The sequence below is a fragment of the Saimiri boliviensis genome, chromosome X (assembly GCF_048565385.1).
Source record: "Saimiri boliviensis isolate mSaiBol1 chromosome X, mSaiBol1.pri, whole genome shotgun sequence".
Lineage (NCBI taxonomy): Eukaryota > Metazoa > Chordata > Mammalia > Primates > Cebidae > Saimiri > Saimiri boliviensis.
The window spans coordinates 13,856,398-13,877,641 of NC_133470.1; the positions used below are offsets into that span (position 1 = coordinate 13,856,398).

The window sequence follows — 21,244 nt, forward strand, 5'->3', positions numbered from 1 at the left end:
GCGTGACCTGTGTGTCTGGGTAGAGCTCAGCATGTTTTATTTGTTCTAATAAAGTACTCTCCTCACAATAAAGTTATAGATTGTTTTTTAATATACTAGAATCTGGAACTCTCTATCAAATATAATTCTCTGCCATGAGTTCATCAGACAAAAATTTGCCTTGAATTTCCTCTCATACTTTGATCTGAATTCTGACATAAATTTCATAGTGACTGGTATTTAGGGTAGGAGTAACCATAGGTGATGATGCTATAAAAATTTCACATGGCTGGGGGATTATGAACTCGAAGATTGTCTTATGGATGCAAGAGGATTAAAACAATCTGGGCAGCTATCTCACTACCTTTCCCTTGCAAGGAGGGAGGCTGGAAATGTTCACACGTCTCTTTCAGGTTGTGTGACCCAGTAAGGAGATGCCAGCTGTACTGGAGAATTGACATGCTTTATCACGTTGCATCACATAGTGGATGAGACAGAACTAGATGTGGAGCTCAGCTCAGCTGCATATTCACTGTTTGATTTTCAGCAAGTGGTTTAATGCTTGTGCATCTCAGATTCCTAATCTGTACAGTAGAGCCAATACTCCATAGAGTTTTAAGGTTTTGGTGAGATAATAAATATAATCCAAATAGAGGTTGAGCATTGCTTATTCAAAATGCTTGGGATCAGAAGTGTTTCAGGCTTTGGCTATTTTTTGGATTTTGGAATATTTGCATTATATGCTTATCAGTTGGGCAGATAATAAAAAAACCTGAAATGCTTCAATGAGCATTTCCTTTGAGTGTCATGTTATCACTAAAAAAGTTTAGTATTTTAGAGCATTTGGGATTTTGGATTTTTGGGATTAGGGATCCTCAACCTGTAGTACTGTATTTGGCCCACAGGCCTTAGTGAGCATCTAAGGCCGAAATTCCCGTGGCCTGAAGGATCAAGAATTTAATGCCTGAAATGGCAAGGCTCCACCAATGAGGATAACACCCCAACTTCCTTGACACCTAGTGGACAATTCTGTGATTCTTCCTACCCAGTTTCTTGGAAGGCCTGCGAAAGAACTGAACCCCAGTTACCTGCTGTATTAACCCCATTCATTAATGTACTTTTTCTTGTCTTGCCTCCCTCCTGCCCCATCTCACTTTCCCCTCACTTGAATCATATACCTGTTCCAAAGACCCTATATGAGGGGCTTCTTTAGGGGAAACCTGAATTAAGACAGCTTTCTTTAATATCTCCGTGTCAATGTGACTTCAAGATGAAAAGTATTTGGTTTGATAATGCCCTGATGAGGTCCCTTGTAGGCAAAGAATAGCTAGGTAGGTGATGTCTGTGTACAGCAGCCTAATTCCATTGTCTTTTCAGTACAAAATTATACAAATGAAATTTTAACGAGCAGTTTAAGTTTATTACATGAAGAATAGAACATTTCTGCAGTATGAAAAGCCGGTGGTATAATTACATCTACTTCATTTATGTTCATGTTGGTTAATTTTCACAGGAAAATATAAGGGTCTGTCTAAATTATATAGAATTTTAATGTATTGCATATTGCTAGAAATTAATTATTGAAATGCTGACAAAATAGAAATTCATGAAATAGAGCCTAAACCTACCGGAAGAGTCAACTCACTGAGCATCATGCATACATGTAGCCATCCCTTTGCTGCACTTATCTTTATGTATCACTTCAGATAAATGGGATCACACTAGGCTTGCTGTCCTGTGTGTTGATCTTTCCAATTAACCATCTTTCTATTTCATATAGAGGATTGCACCATTCCCTTTAAGGTCTGCATGATATGGATATACCATAGTTGACTGTGTTTTGATAGAGAGATCTTTCTCTCCTCCTCTCTGCCTTTTCTCTTCCCCATACTTTCCTCTCAAGCTCACCTACTACCCCATGACCTGTTCCTTTCTCACCTTTGCAAACAAACCTCTCCCTCTCTCCACCCTGTGCCCTGTGTCCTCTTTATGCCCCTTCTTCTATCTCCTTTCCCACCCTCTGTTTCTCTTTTTGTCCTTCTCCCCCCTCACTCCTCCACAGGCATGAGCCTCCCCTCAGCCTCCTCTTGCCAAGCTCCCCCATACCACCAACTTGCTCTTATGATATAAACAAGGGAGAGGTTATTAATGATTTCATGTCCATACCTTTGTTTCATCATCTAATTATTTTCTTAGGTTAAATCCTGTTGGTTGGAGTTGCAGGGTCAAAGGTTGTAGATATTTAAAGTGTAGCTGTATATTGCCAAAGCATGAGGTGGAAAACCTGTCAACTTACTCCATCATTAACACTGTCTGAAAGTGTTTCCTCACAATCTCACCAACACCGGTTAATGTTTGTCTTTTTAATCATTACCTATATAATAGGCAAACAGTTTTATGTCCCTAATTCCTAGTGAGGCTGAGCATCTTTTTGTATTGTTATTGGCCATGAATATTTCTTCTCTTATGATTTGCCTGCTCAGAAGGCTTGGCCAGCTTTTGCTGCTACATCTCTCTTTGCCTAGCCATGGGGACCACTTGTTTCTTCTTCATTTTCCCTAAGAAGTTCTGGACCACCCTTCTGTCAGGCACTTGGGAAAGTGAGGGTGGCCACAGGGAAGCCTACCTCACCTGCTGCTCTGCTGGTCCTTGTCCCTCCAGCCACCCGCCTCCATGTCCCCTCCTTCTGCCAACTTTATCACTAAAGACAGACTGCCTGGGGCACCCCGTTTATGGCAATAGAAGAATAAGGAAAGGTAAAGAAAAGAGGGGAAAATAATGTGAGATGAAGCAAGATATGGACTTGAGTTGAAAGGGAAAGATGAAATGAGGCCCTTGTTTAATAAGATGGGACTCACAGGATTATGAAAAGCAGTGTGATTAAAGCTAAGGTGCTGAGACAGAGTGGTTCAAAGTGGAGTGATGGTGTGGAAAGGAAATAGGATGGAGAGAAGATGGAAAGAAAAATAAAAGAGAAAAATGAAGAGAAAGATGGGATGGTTGTTATATAGGGGTGATGATGTTTATTCAAAGGAAGAAGCAGTAAATAGAATAAAAAATTGTAGAACCAAAGGAAGGAAAATCCACAGACTCTTGTTGTATGATTCAAGTAGCATTTAAAGGAATAGCTTAGAAGTAGGTGGCATTAATGCCTTTACATTTATGAAAATAGGTAACATGATATGTGGAAAGAGAACAAAGGGCTGATTTAGAATGTAAATCTATAAAAATGAACAAGACCAACTTTGGAAATAGAGAATAGTTGCCTTCAGCTTTAGGATCTGTAAAGAGAGTGTGAATGTGTGATTTATAGTAGCCTAGATGATCCTGGGGCTCTAGGTACTGGCATCAAACCTGAGGCATGTGTTTTCATAAGGAGAAGTGGATACACTATGATCACTGCGTGTAATAGGGAGATCACCGTTTGTTATAGCTGACCCAGTTCTTGGAGCCATCCCCTTACAGTCCCACGCAGCTACTGTGTTTAACAGATAGTAAAAATGTGCAAGAAAGTCTTAAGTCAGTGATAATGCAAGTATCTAAAACCTAGAGGCATTAAGACCCAGAATTTGCTAAGTGATGTTTGGATTTTATAGCTCTGTATTTATAGCTATGAAGCATCTTTTATTACTGAGATTCCTGTAAGAAAAATCACACTAAGCCAGTACCTAACCTCCTTTTCCTCAATGAAACAGTTATTTTCATGAGGTGATTTTTTTTTTCATAAAAGGGGTTTCTTCTGTCCACGGAATCAGTGAGAACTATCCCTCTTATCCACACTTGATTCAGACCTGCCTCCTCCAAAGCCATGCCTGAGGTTCGTAGCCTGAGGTTTCCATGGTGACAGTAGAAAGCCTTAGCTCTGCCTTGTTCCAGTCATTAAGCATCAGCCTGGTAGAAGTGGGGGCAGAGATGGTGTGGAGGAGACATGGCCATTCTTTTCAAGTTTCAGACCAGGACCTTTCATCATTTCCTCTCAAATCTAGCTGGGGAGGCCTAGGCCCATGGATAGACCCAGTTGCCAGGCAGCTGGGAAATGTAGTTCTTGGTAGGGCAGCCATTTCCCAGTAATACCCTTCTTACTGTTAAAAAAAAAAAAAAGGAGAGGGGATGTTGATGGTCAGCTTTTTTTTTTTTTTTCTTTTTAACCACACTCCATATGGCCAGATACATTGAGATCCACACATTAAAACCATTGTGATGGCTGAAAAGAATGCATCTGGGGCTACTGTCTGTCCATAGGTAGCTAATTTCCCAACTCTGCTTTAGATATGATAATAACAGCTTATTCCATGTTTAAGAAACTATAGTACATTCATCCAATGGAATTGTACAAAGCTGTTAAAAAGAACAAGTACGTATACTACATGGAGAGTTATCTCAGATAAATTAAGTGACAAAAGCATGGTGCAGAATGTGTATGTTTGTAAACGTGTAGACAATTTCAGGACGATGCTAAAGAAACTGGTAATGATGGTTGCGTTTGGGGAAGGGAAACTATGACTGAGGACAGGACTGGGAAACAAGCTTACTTTCTGTTCAATGTCTATTTGTATCTTTTTAATTTTGTCTCATGTACAAATGTCACCTATTATAAAAAATTTGCTTTTCACTCTTCAGCTGCAATGATGGTATCTGAGAGTACCAGAGATGTCTTTCCTGCCTGAGTTTACCTATCTCAAACTTCCGTGCAATTCTGTATTCAGGGTATCTTTATGATCATCTGCTACCACCTCCTGGAATACAGCTGAAATGACAGAAGCGTTCTGAGCACTCTTTAAAACTGTGATGTTTTCTTCAGATTCCATTTCAGTGCCCTTCCAACACTGAGGAGTAAGTTCTGGAGGACCTCCGAAAGCTTACACTGTGAGATGTATAGTTGGGTAAAACGTCATGGTAAGGACTCTGTCTTAACTTGGAAGTGGCTGTGTTTATCCAGTGGCAAATTTAGAAGTCTTTCCTGGGTTTTCTACAAATGAATATTTGTTTCTGTAACTTAAGGAGTAGATAAACTCCTCGGGAGTAAGAGATGTTCCTAATATCAAACTTAACTTTCAGGTTCTCTAAAAGATGAATCTGGCCACACAAGCAGCTGTGATCTTATATATTTCCTTATTGTATTTTTCCTGTGAGAGCTACTTGTTCCTTTTAAAATCTAGTAGGACTATGGGATACCTGCCCACCACCCCAAACTTTTGGGTCCATAGTACACAGCTAGCCAAGGGTTCAATTTGGCAGTCTGGGCAGTTTTTTTTTTTAAATGAAAGCTTTATTGAGATGTAGTCTATATGATATAAAATTCACCTTTTTAAAGTGCACAATTCAGTGATATTTAATATATCCATAGTGTTATATAACCATCAGCACTATGTAATTTCAGAATATTTTCATTGTTGCAAAAAGAAACTCCATACCTATTAGCAGTCATTCCCATTCCCCCCGTTTCTTCCCTGATCCCTTGGCAACCACTAATTTACTTTCTGTTTCTATGGATTTGCCCATTCCAGAATTCTGTATTAATGGAATTGTATAATATGTGGTCTTTTGTGTCTGGCTTCTTTCACTTAGCATAATGTTCTCGAGGTTCATCCATGCTGTAGTGTGAATCGATACTTCATTTCTTTCATGGCTGAATAATCTTTCATTGTATGGATAAACCACATTTTGGATATTTGGGTTGTTTCCACTTTTTGACTATTATGAATAATTCTGCTATGGACATTCATGTACAAGTTTTTGTGTAAACATGTTTTTCTTTCTTTCTCTCTCTCTCTCTTTTTTTTTTGACAGAGTCTTGCTTCGTTGCCAGGCACCAGGCTGGAGTGCAGTGGCGCGATCTCAGCTCACTACAACCTCCGCCTCCTGGGTTCAAGCAATTCTCCTGCCTCAGCCTTCCAAGTAGCTGGGACTACAGGCGTGTGCCACCACGCCCAGCTAATTTTTGTATTTTTAGTAGAGACAGGGTTTCACCATGTTGGCCAGGATGGTCTTGATCTCTTGACCTCGTGATCCACCCGCCTCAGCCTCCCAAAGTGCTGGGATTACAGGTGTTAGCAACCGCGCCCAGCCTCTTTCTCTTAAGTATATATGTAAGAGTGGAATTTCTGGTTCATATGGTAACTCTATGTTGAACATTTTTAAGATCTACTGAACTATTTTCCAAAGCAGCCATACCAATTTATTTCATTAGTGATGTATGAAGATTCCAATTGTGTTTCTTCACATCCTCAAAATACTTGTAATTGCCTTTTTTATTTTAGTCATCCTAGTGGGCATGAAATGGTATTGTGATTTTGATTTTCATTTTCTAATGGCTAATGATGTTATACATCTTTTCATGCACTTCCTGGTTATATTTATATTGTCTTTGGAGAAATGTCTGTTCAGAATCTTTGCTCATTTAAAAATTTGGTTGTCTTTTTATTGTTGATTTGTAAATGTTTTTTATATATTCTGCATAAAAGTTCCTTTACGGATATTTGATTTACAAATATTTTCTTTCATTCAGTGTGTTGTCCTTTCATCTTTTTGATGGTGTCCTTTGAATTATAAAACTTTTTAATTTTAATGAGGTCTAATTTGTGTATTTTTGTTGTTGTTGCTTGTGCTTTTGCTGTCATTATCAAAGAAATGATTGCTTAACTCAAGGTCACAAACACTCCTCTTTTCTTCTAAGAGTCTTATAGTTTTAGGTTTTACATTTAGGTCTTTGCTCTGTTTTGAGTTAATTTTTTTTATATTGTATGAGATAGGAGTCCAAATTTATTTTTCTGTGTGTAGAGTTGTCCCAGTACCATTTGTTGAAAAGACTGTTAATTCTCCATTTAATTTTTCTGGCACCTTTGTTGAAAATCAATTGACCATAAACATAGGAGTTTTTTTCTGGACTCTCAGTTCTGTTCCATTGGTCTATAGGTATGTCCTTATGCCAGTACCACAGTGTCTTGATAACTGTAGATTTGTAGTAAATTTTGAAATTGGGACGCGTGAGTCTTCCTGTTTGATTCTTTTTCAAGATCATCTTGTCAATTTCTGCAGAAACCAGAAAGCCAGCTGGGATTTTGGTAGGGCTTGCATTGAATTTGTGTATTGGTTTGGTTAGTATTGCTGTTTTAATAACAGTAAGTTGTCCAATGCATGAACACAGGATGTTTTTCCACTTATTTAGATCTTTCAGTGTCTTTCAACAATGTTTCAGTATACAAGTTTTGCACTTCTTTTGATAAATGTATTCCTAAAAGTTTTATTTTTTTTTGGTACAATTCTAAATGGTCTTAAAATTTTTTTTTATTTTCACAGTTTTCATTGCTAGTATATAGAAATACAGTTGGTTTTTGTATAATCATCTTGTATCTTGTAACCTTATTGAACTTGTTTATTAGTTATCTGGACACATCATTAACTTAGGTAATGAGATAAGGTATGTATTCATTATTGGACTTCTAACTGCTTAACTAATCCTGCACTACCCACAAATTAAGGAGCAAATAACTTTTAGTGTTTGGAAAACATCGAAAGGGTCATTATAGAATGCTTGCATTCTGTTTTATGTTTTTTTTTTCCCTCTCATGTGAAAACAGTTTATCTAGTTCCAGTTATCAAGTAGCATATGCTTTACTTATGAAATGTCCACTCTGTCCTAAGTCAAGTTTTCCTATTTGTCAGAGTTGCTTTCTGGGCTTTCTGCTACATTCACATCTAATACTGACAAGATGTAATAGTGATCATGAGTGATATGAATTTGAGTGTTACTTTGTGTAAGGAACATATTTAAAACACTTTATGTGTATAATCTCCAATCTTCACAATAACCCTGTGAGGTAAGTGCTGTTTTATCACCATTTTATTGATGCAGAGACTGAGGTACAGAAGTTAGTTTGCCCAAGGTCATGGTGCCTAGTAGCTGTTAGAGCTAGGGTTTGAACTTTGCAATCTGATGCTGGAACCCACACTCTGCAACCTTGACAAGACGCAGCATTTCTCTTCTCTCTTTCCCACCTTCCTCTCCCAACTCATCTACTTGGTCAGATATTTAGTAGATGTGTCTGTTCAACTGCCTCTGCTGGAGGTTGAGTTCTTAGGACACAGCAGAAGACATAATACTATTATTCCTTTGGCCACAGGCCTCCTGCAGCTTCACCAGCCAGCTAAGGACCAGGACTTATCTTCAAACTTGGGCAGTTTACCACCACTACAGCTGTTTGTATTTGAAGGGCCAAAGAGTGCCTTCTAACTTTCTGGACCTAGATCCTTGCTTTCAGGCCTCATCTTGTTTGTGGTAGGGATCTGTCCTTAAAAGTAACAAACTCAGCATTCATATTGATAGAGCTCTAAGGTGTCCCTTTGAGCTTTTCAGTAGTTGAGAGATAAAAGGGGTTGGCTACAGTATTGTGTCCCCTTAGCATCAGATCTGAAGTTTCGAAGTTTATAAACATGGAGACATATATTTGGGCTATTAGGCTAGATGAACGTTTTTGGAGGTAAGAATCCAGTCCAGGTATTTCCAGTCCTCTCTGTGCCATTATGCAACATAAATATCTATATATATACCAGTTTCAATCTTTGGAAGGTATGGTTGTAGTGAGCTATCTGGCCTTGGCTGCCTTTTGCTTTTCCTATTCTTTTCTCTATTTAGAGTGTTTTTAAGTTTGTTTGTTTTGTTTTGTTTTCCTTTTCTAGTAACTTATGTGAAAGTTTCTGTGCTAGCACAGTACAATGGTTTGTGCCTATAGAAGATAAAATCCTGGAGAAGGTTTACAGAGGCTTGCCAAGGTGAGGGTGCAGCCAGTCCCGCTTTTGGACAGGATGCATTCTCTTATTCCCCTCTTCCAATTTTATAGCTATTCTTGGTGGGCTGAGGTGCTTTAATGAGGAAGTCAGGGGAACGGCAAGGAATAGAGCTAGAATCCCTGGAGGATGGAGTGGGAAATGTTACTGTATTCTACGATCTTTATTTAAAAAAATGTTTATAAAACTTACTTAAGTAATAGGCAAATACCTTCTTGTGTATAAAATTTAAACATTATAGATACATATCTTGACCTCATTTCCTTCGAGCCCAGTGTCCCTGGAAGGAATGCCTCCTTCTGACGTTTTCTAGCACATTTATGAATGTTTATGCATACCTATGAGATGAGTTTCATTTTTTTGTCTTTAAAATAATTTTCATTACGTTATTTATGTTTTCTTCATGCATTTTTAAAATACAGTATTTCTTGGAGATATCCATGTCATTACTTTTGTACTTCTTTTATATTTTTTATTTCTTTTATATATAGTCTATATGCTGCCTACTGTATTAAAAACTATATTATGAAAAATTTCAAATTTATGCAAAAGTTGAGAATCTCCGTCCCCATATTATTCTGAAGCAAACCAAAATATTATATAATTTTATATGTAAACTTTTTCTGTATCTCTCTAGCAGATAAGGTCTTAAAAATACTTGAGCACAATACCTTTGTTATACATAACAAAATTAACAATAATTCTTTAATATCATTTAATATTTGGCCAGTGTTCATATTTTCTGAATTATCTCAAGTATGTCTTTTTATCATTTTTTTTCTTTTGAGGCAGAAGTTCGCTCTTATTACCCAGGCTGGAGTGCAATGGCGCGATCTCGGCTCACCGCAACCTCCGCCTCCTGGGTTCAGGCAATTCTCCTGCCTCAGCCTCCTGAGTAGCTGGGATTACAGGCATGTGCCACCATGCCCAGCTAATTTTTTGTATTTTTAGTAGAAACGGGGTTTCACTATGTTGACCAGCATGGTCTCGATCTCTCGACCTCGTGATCCACCTGCCTCGGCCTCCCAAAGTGCTGGGATTACAGGCTTGAGCCACCGCACCCGGCCAAGTATGTCTTTTTATACTAGCTTGTTCCAGTCAGAATTCAAACAAGGGCTACATGCACATTGCACTTGTTTTGGCATAGTTAAGTCTCTTAACTGATAGGTTCTTCTCTCAATCTTTTTTTTCTCTTTTTCTTTTATTCATTAATTCATAATCATCTACCCTGTAGACTTATTTCACATTCTGTATTTTGCTGATTTTCTTCCACCTCCTGTATTTCCTATAAACTGATTGGTAGGTCTAGGCTTGATTAGAATTAGTTTAGATTTTTGAAAAGAATACTTCCTAGAGATGCTGTGTACTTCTTACTGCACCATATTAAGAGATCTCTAGTGTCTAATGCCTTTGTTTTTGTGATGTTTGATTGATTAGTGGGTTTACATTGTATTAGCCTGATCTATGTGTTATGATAAAGATTCCAGCGACATTTCAAATAATGGTTTTATCAGCTATCGATCATCATTGCCTACATCCAGTGGTGTGTCAGTAAATGTTTAACAACTGGCCATTTGCCAATTTTCATGGTGTAAACGCTCCTGCCATGGCTAATTTCATTCCTACTTATGGATTACTGAAGGTGGAGTTGTGAACAGATGCACACGGTTGGCTCTTACAAGCTGGCATGAGCTTTTTCCAGCAAACTACTGCTTAGATTCATTATTTCATCGATAGTTGTAAAATGGTGATACTCTATTTTTTTCTACCTTTATTAATTGCGACTGTGGTTTATTTAAGCATTTTCATATTGTTGGACATTTAGTTTGTGACTATTATGAAACTTGTGAGCTCAAGGAGATCATACGACAATATAATTCTCAGTACATCATATTCTTTATATGCGTCTGAATTTGTACAATTATATGAAAACTGAAATAGACTTCAGTAATGGTGAACAGAAAAGTGTCTTATTCAACCAGCATTTAATGAGTGTTTACTGGGTACTTGGCACTTTGGAGAATTCCAAGAGAAATATGGATATGCCCAAAAACTCTGCTAATCAGTGTCACAGTTATGTGTGATTGTGAGAAGGGTGCCAAGTTTGGGTGGTTGCTAACTAGAATGATCAGTGGATTTGTGGGCAAGGGGGTGCACAAGGCTGGTGAGCTAAACTTTGAAGGACATGACTTTGCAGTCAAATCCTTTTGATTCTTTTTTGACATCTGTCTTGATTTACTTCTTGTTACTAGTTTCCTGGAGTCTGCTATAGTAGCCTCAGATGTGGCTTGCTTGCTTTGTTCTTTCCTTGATAAAGCAACATAATTAATTTTCTGCAAACACAGCTATGATCACCTCCCTACTCAAAATTCTTCAGTACCTGTTATGTAAACACCAAATATCTGGTGGAACTGAACCCAAAGTCATGTAATTATATTAGCTCAATAAGGGACATAATACTGTGGCCTGGAGTGTCTGGGGAGGAGTGTCTTACAGGAAGGAAATAGAGACTAGAAGATTCAAGTTGGCTGACTGGCCAAGAAAAATGAAGACTGATGGAGAAGGGGTTTGTAGACCGTGTCCTTGGGAAGTTTTAGGAGGACAATCCCATTAGGGTGGTAGGGTTAAGCCAGATTGCAAAAGGTTGTGGCATAAGCAAGGAACTTTGGTGTGGAGAAGTTGTCATCACAGTCATTTTGAAATGTCTAAGGCTTAGCAGTTGGTCTAACTGTATGTTTTAAAAAATAATGGTACTGGCCAGGCACTGTAATCTCAGCACTCTGGGAGGCTGAGGCAGGTGGATCACCTGAGGTCAGGAGTTGAAAACCAGCCTGGCCAGCATGAAGAAATCCTGTCTCTACTGAAAATACAAAAATTAGCTGGGCGTGGTGATGTGTGCCTCTAATCCCAGCTACTCGGGAGGCTGAGGCAAGAGAATGGCTTGAGCCTGGGAGGTGGAGGTTTCAGTGAGCTGACATCATGCCACTGCACTCCAGCCTGGGCAACGACAGAGTGAGACTCTGTCAATCAATCAATCAATCAATCAATCAATAGTGGTGGAAAAGAGCCAGTTTCAAGATGATAGATTTTCATAGATTGCCTTCCTCCTAACACACATTCATATTCGCTCTTTCTTCCCCACCATATTATTCAGCTCTAATGAAAATGTCATAGAAACAGCTGCTAGTGAATGAGTACTAACTAATCCTGAGAAAAAGATGTTTACTTCTTGAAATTTTAGTTTGATTTACCTTAAAACATATATAGACACACAACTAGTGATTTCAACCAACCTAAGGATTTTAATAGTAAAATTCTTAGGAGGAATGCATTTATGGAAATGTAATATGAGAAAGGAAACCAGAGACCCATCTTTGACCAAGCTTCAATCTCATGCATTTTTGTCACTTAAGTCTGCCCGTGTCTCCATCCAGGACCTAGTTAACCCTTATTGCATATCCTATGGTACAAGAAAAAGGAGTTATTAGTAAACATGGATAAATTTTAGAACCATAAAGTGATAATACTAAAAGAGAACTTGAATGTCATCTTGGCCGACTCTCACATATTACCAATGAGGAGACTAAGATCCAGGCAATATAAGGGCTTTGTTCTCCATCAGAATCTTTTGAAGATGGGAAATCTTTGTTCAAATCTTTGTTGCAGCAGATTTGGTATCAGAGAAAGCAATCTACATTAAATTAATTCAGGAGGCACATTTTACTACTTTTCTACAGGCAGTAACACTAATTAATATCTAAAGTTAAAGGATGTATTAAAGAATGAATATGGTAACTTTTGCAAGGGACTCTTTATTTTTTTTTTCTGTGTTTCCTTCTATGTGATTTAAAATATTAGCAGATTTCTCTGAAGTACTTCAGGAAGATAGGAAAGTAAGTTTTGCCTTCATAGATACTTGGAAATGTTAGGAATATATCCATTTTCTTGTTTTAATTTCAAAAATGAAGTTATTAAATCTCTGAATATAGGAAGAATATAAGATGAATAGTATACTGAACATCTGGCTTCAGTTATCAACTGTGGCCCATCTTGTTTCATATCTCTCATCCCCCATATTATTAATTATACTTTTTTCTACCCTTATCTTTAAAAATACTTTATTCAGGCATATAGATTATAAAGTTTATCCATTTTAAGTGTAAAATTTAATGATTTGTAGTCAATTTACCAAATAGTGCAACTGTCACCATAATCCAGTTTTAGATCATTTTCAGCACCCCAATAATATCCCACATACCTGTTTACAGTTAATCTCCATGCCCAGTCCCAGGCAACCACTAATCTATTTTGTGTTTCTGCAGATTTTCCTTTCTGAGCATTTCATATAAATCAAATCTACAATATGGAGTCTTTTGTGTCTGACTTTGTTTACTTAGTATGATGTTTTTGAGGTTCATTCATGTTGTATCATGTATCAGTACTTAATTCCTTTTTATTGCTGAGTAATATTCCTTTATATAGCTATATCACATTTTGTTTATCCAGTCTTCAGTTTGGCAGACATTTGAGTTGTTCCTACATTTTGCCTATTATGAATAATGCTGCCATTAATATTTGAATACAAGTCTTTGTGTGAACATATGTTTTGATTTTTCTTAGCTAGATATATAGGAGTGGAATTGCTGGGTATGTGGTAAATTTATGTTTAACATTTTAAGAAATGGACAAATTGTTTTCTAAAGTATATGTACCATTTTACATTCACATCAGAAATGTATGAGGGTAACTGTTTCTTTATATCCTCACCAACACTTATTATTATCTTTTTGATTATCCCACATCCTACTTTGTGTGAAGTGATGTCTCATTGTGCTTTTGATTTGTATTTCCTGATGAATAATGATGTTGAGCATCTTTTCATGTGCTTATTAGTTATTCCTGTATTTTATTTGATGAGATGTTGTATTAATCCATTTTCATGCTGCTGATAAAGACATACCCAAAACCGGGCAATTTACAAAAGTAAGGCTTAATTGGACTTACAGTTCCACGTCGCTAGGGAAGCCTCAGAATCATGGTGGAAGGCAAAAGACACGTCTCATGTGGCAGCAGACAGGAGAAGAGAGCTTGTACAGGGAAATTTCCATTTTTAAAACCATCGGATCTCATGAGACCCATTCACTGTCATGAGAACAGCACGGGAAAGACTTGTCCCCATGATTCAGTCATCTCCCACCAGGTCCCTCCCACAACGTGTGGGAATTATGGGAACTACAAGATGAGATTTAGGTGAGGGCACAGAGCTAAACCATATCAGATGTCTACTCAAATCATGCTTATTAAAAAAAACTGGGCATTTGTCTTGTTGAGTTGTATATTCTGGAATTCTTTATATATTCTGAATACAAATCCTTTATTGGATAGATGATTTGCAGACATTTCCCCCAGCCTGTGACTTGTCTTTTCATTTTCTTAATGATATGTTTTGAAGTGTGGAAGTTTTGAGTTCAACATTGCAAAGTGTAATGTTAAATTTTTTCCTTTTTGGATTGTACTTCTGGTGTCATATCTAAGAAGTCTGCTTAATCCACGGTCTTGAAGATTTTCTGTTGTTTTCTTCTAAAACTTCTATAGTTTTAGCTCTTGCATTAAGATCTTGAATCTATTTTAATTTTTGTATGAGGTGTGAGGTAAGGATCTACGTTCATCTCTTCGCATATGAATATCCAATTGTCCCAGTACTACTTGTCAAAAAATACTCTCCTTTTCCAGTTGCCTTGGCATCTTTGTTGAGAATCACTTGTCTGTTAAATATAAGGGATTATTTTTGGATGCTGCATTCTCTTCTGTTGATCTATATGTTTATTTTTATGTTAGTACTATATTGAATGTTTTTTAATGCAGGGGAGTAATACATAATCCTGCAAACAGATAATCCCACGACTCAGAAGTCTAAATATTTGCTGTAATAGCATATTTTTAGATAGTGTGTAGTATTTTATTTACTTCATTTGTGGTTTTTAGCATATTCAGAAGCATCCTTTGAGCTCCTTGAGGTAGCAATGTTTTTTTTGCTTTGAAGCCTTCTGTCATGCTTACTCCCTGAATGTAGAATACCCTCTGTCTAGCTGTTTATCCTCCATATCTGCATTTTTCTGCTCACCTACCCTGTAGGTTCAAAATGTGGTACGATTACAGCTCCATAGTAGCCTTGTGTCCTTGGCAAGGCCATTTTATTTCTCCAGGTCCTAGTTTTCTCATCTGTAAAGTGAAAGAATCAGATTTGATCTCACTACTTTTCTAAACTCAGTCATTAATATTTTCCTTGTTGAACAGTTACAATGCATGTGTAAGTTAATCTCTTTTAACTGGTGAAAAAGTATATTCTGTTCCATAGAGAATTAAATAAGCTTGTATTTTGGGGGGTGGTATGTGAGTGTTCATCGGGGATAGAGGCAGGTATTTCTGGCAAGGTGTTTTTTGTTACATACAGGGGTGTATATGACTTACATGCCCATCACTCTGTATGCCTGGGTGATCAAGGGATATGTATAAGATCATACATGTTTTTATGATTAGAAAGGAGAGAAAGAATGAACAATTTCTATTACAAAGAAATAGCCATTTTTATGAACTTGCCAAGAAGAGGAATGATCCTTACGGATGAAATCCTTAAAGATTTGCATATGGCTCTTTACTTCATTGATATTTAAGAGTATAAGTCCCACTGGGAGGCTCCTTTTAACATTTTCCGTTCCTGGAGTGTTTCCCGCCTCTTTGGTATTTGAATGCTTTTATTTTCTTCATAAAATATTCCTAGAGGGAATGGGAGCCTTTTTCCACAGCTGAAGTTATTCCAAGTTTTGCTCCCTTGAAGAATCAGCTTTCTGTTCCTAAAGATTTCAATGGCTACATCTGCTGCTTTATTTTTACTCAATAAGTTGGAATATATTTTCATTTAGTTATTGATTAGGGGCTTTGTAAAAATCTGAAGGAAATTAGTAAGTAGTAACATTTATGAATAATGTTTTGCCTAGAAATTTTTAAGCATAATGAAATAAGAGGATAAAAATTATTAGAGGTTAGAGTTTTGGATTAAGATATCAGGAAACAGAGATCCAGAAGATCAGTATCAGAATCTGCATGTCTTTCAATAAACTTAAGAAATGGTGAAACCCCATCTCTACTAAAAATACAAAAAATTAGCTGGGCATCGTGGCACGTGCCTGTAATCCCAGCTACTCAGGAGGCTGAGGGAGGAGAATTTCCTGAAACCAGGAGGCAGAGATTGCGGTGAGCGGAGATCGCGCCTTTGCACTCCAGCCTGGGTAACAAGAGCGAAACTCCGTCTCAAAAAAAAAAAAAAAAAAAAAAAAAAAGAAATTGTTTTAAACACTGGGAATTATTAGTCTGTCTTCTGAATTTAGGATTAAATGACAGTTTCTTTTCCTGAAGTTTTAATGTGGTTTTCAGGATTGGGGTATTTATTATTTTCCATTGGATTACACTTATAAAAATTTTTGGCTGGAAAAACCCTTGCTGATATCTGGTATCCCACTTTATTAACTATAATCCTTCATGAATAAACCTGCAATTGCTTAATGAGTATGGTAACTTTTCAAGTATGTAGGAACAACATTCTCCTCCCATCTTCTTGCTTTCTTTTCCCTCCTGGGAAAGCAGCTATTACTATTAACAAGTACATTGCCATCTTTTGCAAATGTACACTAGATTATTCAGCTAAAATATTTTTTTCTTTCTTTTCTATGCCTTCCACCATGTGATCAAAGTATTTGTTAAATTTCAGTTTGCATGAAGGTGTTTTCGCTTTAGACTAAATAGAGCATACTGGAAAAAATATTTGGATCCAATTTTAACTCGAGTGGACTGAAAATATTGTAAGAGAAGATTTTTAAAATTAAATTAAATTCCAATTTCCAACCACTGTGTGAGTACTTACCAAACATAAGGCAGTGTGTTTAGGTGCTGTGGGAGACAGAAAGATGAATTAGACAAAATTGATAGAGTGTAGCTAGATTAGTATCTCTCACCATCAAAAGAAAGGAACACAGAATTATAAAGACAAGGTATGGGTTTTTCAGCAGCAACTGAACAAGAAAAAATGCATGAGCTAATGCTATTTTTTTTTTTTTTTGAAAAGAGTGGCAACTGAGGGAAATCCTGAGGCTCTGGGTGCACTTCTGACTCTGCCAGCTTCCCTACAGAAGCTGTGTGTGTGAGTAGGCAAATCTTGAGACTTCTCATCGAGACCCTAGATCTAGAAGAAAGTGAAATGAATGAGTATTCTTAATTTTACTTTTTCTTGACTAAGGGTCAATGGAAATGACTTCAGGAAAGAGAGCTGCAAAAGTAAATAATCATAGCTGATATTTTGATATGGTACAAGGGAAGGCCCAGGGCTGCATGCTGAACTGAGGGGACATACTGAAGTCTGAAAAGTTCCTCCAGGGCCATTGATAGAATTCCGAGACAGGAGAATGCACTCTGTTACAGGGTTTTAAAATGTTGGTTATTTTGGTATTTCCTTCATAGTTCTAAATAACATATTTGTAAAACTTCTTGTTGACTTTAATTTTTGCCATCATTTTCCCTCCCTCAGTATCTTTTTCCTCCACCCTTCTAGTATAGTTATAATTTTGATTAGATTAACATTTAGTGTTTATATTATTGTTGTTATGGCCATGTAAGCTATATAGTAAATTAATTACTTTTTTTACTTGTACAGGTTTTTGTTTGACTTGGAGTGAATAATTGACTTGTTTCTTGTCAATGTACTTGCCCTTGATTCAACCACAGATTTCTTTAATTTTCTAGAGTTCCTCTTATGAAATTCTGACACCTCAGGTGTTCTGTCAGTTTCACTTTTTTTTGAAGAAATATAAAGTAATTGTCTTCAGTGACTGGTACATAGTTTTCATCATGGGATCTCCCTATATTGTCATTCAAGGATTCCCTTCCTCTTTTTTCCATGTTGGATTTCTTTTATACTGTATCCTTTGTCTTTCTCTTTCTTGGCTTACTCTCTTGTTTTGGTGAAGCACACCCTTTAATAGCTTCCTTAGAAAGGGTGCATGGAGTTCAATTTGAGATCCTGAATGTCTAAAAATATCTTTAATTGTACCATCATTCAGGCTGCTAGTTTTGGACATATAATCATCAGTTGGAAATAAGTTTTCTTTGGAATTTTGGTGGAATCGCGCCAATAAATTTCTAGCTTCTGATGATATATGAAGAAGTCTAAAACCATTTGGACTTCTGATTCTTTGTATATGACATGCTCTCTTCTCCCATGCCCTGCTGAAAACTCGTAAATTATTTTGACTCCAGTACTTTGAAATTTCATGATATGACTCGTCATGAGTCTGTTTTCATCTGTTGTCCTGGGTATTCAGTGGGTCCTTTAAATTTAGAAACTCGTTTTCTTCATTTCTGGGAAATTTTATTGAACCATTTAATTGATTATTTTTCATGCCATTTTCTCTGTTTCTCTTTGTGGAACTTTCATTTGGTAACTACTCTACTTTCTGGAAGATTTCCTCAGATTATCTTTGAACCTTTCTATTGAGCCTTCTCTTTCTGCTAGTTTACTTTTAATTTCCAAGTATTCTTTTTTTCTTTTGTTTTCTGAATGTTCTTTTTAAATAGCACCCCATCATTTCATCTTTGCAAATAGCATTTCTTATGTCTTATTGAGACTTTCTCTGATGATTCTAGTTAAAATTTTATGTCACTCCCTACCCCATTGTCTCTTTTGTCAGTAGGATATGAACTTCATAAGGGTATAACTTTTTTTTCCCCCCTGTTTTTCCCATGGATATTTTCCCAGTACCTTGAATAATATCTCCCATGTAGTAAGTGTTTAAATATTTCTGGAATAAACTTAATGATCATTCTGATGATATTAATAATATATATTTTAAAGTTTTCTGCTAGTGTAGGTCAAATCTGTTTCTTTGAGATTACTTCTTCCTGTTTTTATTGATCCCTACCTTAGGTTAGAACGTTTTCTGCAGATATCTGGTAATACTTAGTCATCCACTTATATTTAAGGATGAAGGATTAAAAAGTTGGTTGGAATATATTAACAAATGGATGGAACTTGCCAGCTATTGGCTTCATGGTAGAATGGCTGGCCAGGCCATCCTATTGGAGATCCCTTGATGTCAATTCTTTAGATGTCTCTTCCCGGCTGATCTGATTCTCTGGAACACATTCTCCTAATCTCTGGCAGGAAGGAGCAGTCTGGGAGCAGAAGGGAAGAAGGCTGGAAGAATCTCAGGATCCAAAGTGCATATTTTTATTGAATCTGTTTTCAGCATGACCCTCATGCCTTCATCTGGGCCTGGTGACTTCCCTGAAAAGAAAACTGTATCTAGCCTTTTGTTGGAGTGAGAAACATGCTGAAACTGTGTAGAATGTGGGAGAAAATCTCAGGATCTAACTGGTCCTAAACTGCTTCAATCAGTCTTCTTTTTTAAAAATGAGGATGGATCATAATCCTATAGATCTTAAGATAGTTTAAAGAAATATTTGTTGATTGCTTACTGTATTTTAAGTTATCCGGTGAGACAGATATGAGATATAGCTACTACAGTAGAGGGGACTGTAAGAGTAGGGCCCCTGAAGCCAAAATTAGCATGAAAAATAGCTAGAACCAGATCCTGAAGGGTCTTGTCATAGTATACCCTTTTCCTGAAGGGTAGGAAACAAATCCATGGTTAGTTCATTGCTTTAGGTTTTTATTGCTTTCCTCATTTTACCCCTACATTCAGAGGAGTTTGATGTCCCCAATTCCCAAGAACTAGGGGGTGCTTCTGTGGTACAAATTGGTTACTTCCTGCTTTCTGAGATCTGCCTAGTCAGCTGAGTTGCTCATCTCTTTTCCCAGTTCCAAATTTAAACAAGAGCACTTAAACCATTCTCTTCACTTTTGTGTTAATGAATTAAGAGTGAGATTAATTGCATGTATTTAAACTGCTATCTATACTCAAAGGTCTTTGGATAGGACATTTAATACAACATTGGGTCATACGGCAGAAACGAGGAATTTTACACAGTATCAGTCCAAGATTTTAGTTTAAAGTGGTCCCAGGTTGGTAGTACCCTCAGGTTTCTTGCAGAAGCAATGGAGGGAAGAGGAATTCACTTTCCACAAGCCTCAAAGTTTTCCTATAGATAAAGTTCTAAGGCATATGAGTTCAGAGTCACAGGTTGCCAAACACATTAGGAAATGAAGCACAATGAGCAAGAACAAACAGGAAATACAAAACCCTCAGATATTGAAATTATATAAATATGTTGAAAGAAAAGAGGGAGAAAATGAGTGGCCAAGAAATTATAAAAATTAAAAAGCATTTTCAAAAAAGACCAAATAGAACTTCTAGAAAAGAACAATTCTGTAAAATAAACTCAAAGACTGGATTTTGTGAGACATTAAGAACAGCTAAAGAGGGAATTGGTTACTTGGACAGTAGATCTTAGAAAATTATCCAGAACACAGTACAGTTAGAGAGCTCTTGAAGGAGAGGGGAGAAAAAAATGATAGAAAGACAATATTTAAAGAATCACTGAGAATTGACCAAAATTAATGTGTTGCTGCCTGGTTCAGAAATTCCACTGAAGCTTAAGCAAGTGATAAAAGAAAATGATGACAGAGAAATACATATGCAGACATAGGATAAAGTTTGATATTTCAGAGTACCAAAAACAAAGAGGAGATCCTAAAAGCAACCAGAGAGAAGATAGGCTATCTAACAAAACAGTGATTAGATAACTGGCTTCTCAATAGCAATAGTGGCATCCAGAAGGCAATGGAACGTTACTGTCAATGTGCTGGGAGAAAATAGCTGTCAATTTAGAATTCTATACTCAATTAAATCCTATTTCAAGAGAGGAAAAATAACTTTTCAGTAAAATAAACTAAGTTTGCTACTAATAGACTTCTCAATTAAGGAAATTCTAAAAGATCTACTTCAGACATCATAAAATAAACTGTAATGAAAATTAGGAAGCTTTCAGCACTGAGTGATAATATCACAAATAAAAACCTATGATACTCTTCTAAAGAGGTACTTGGAAAAAATTTATAACCCTAAGTGCTTACATTAGAAAAGAAAAGCTACAAAGTAGTGAACTAAGCAACCAATTTAAGGTAGAAGAACAAGATATGTCCAAAGAAAGTAAACGGAAGAAGATAAGCAGCATTAATGAAACAGAAAGCAAGCATACAATACAGAGACTCAAAAGTTAAAAGTTGGTTTTTTGAAAAGAGTAACAAAACTACAAATGCCAGCTGAGATTAGTGAAGGAAAACTTGAATGTAACGAATGGGAAAATTATACAGGCAGAGATTAATAAGGGGGGGAGTATGGACACTCTTATGCCAATAAATTTGAAATTTTAGGCAATGAATAAATGACTAGAAAAATACCATTTATCAGAGTCGACTTAAGAATTAGAAAGTCTGAAGAGTCCTTTAACAATTCAAGAAATAGAA

General features: G+C 36.7%; 1 protein-coding gene across 6 annotated transcripts in view; it reads left to right on the forward strand.

Annotated features, from left to right (window-relative positions):
- The window catches only part of REPS2 (RALBP1 associated Eps domain containing 2), a 219,914-nt gene that overhangs the window by 139,211 nt on the left and 59,459 nt on the right, over nucleotides 1-21,244 (forward strand). The gene's annotated exons all lie outside the window — the stretch shown is intronic.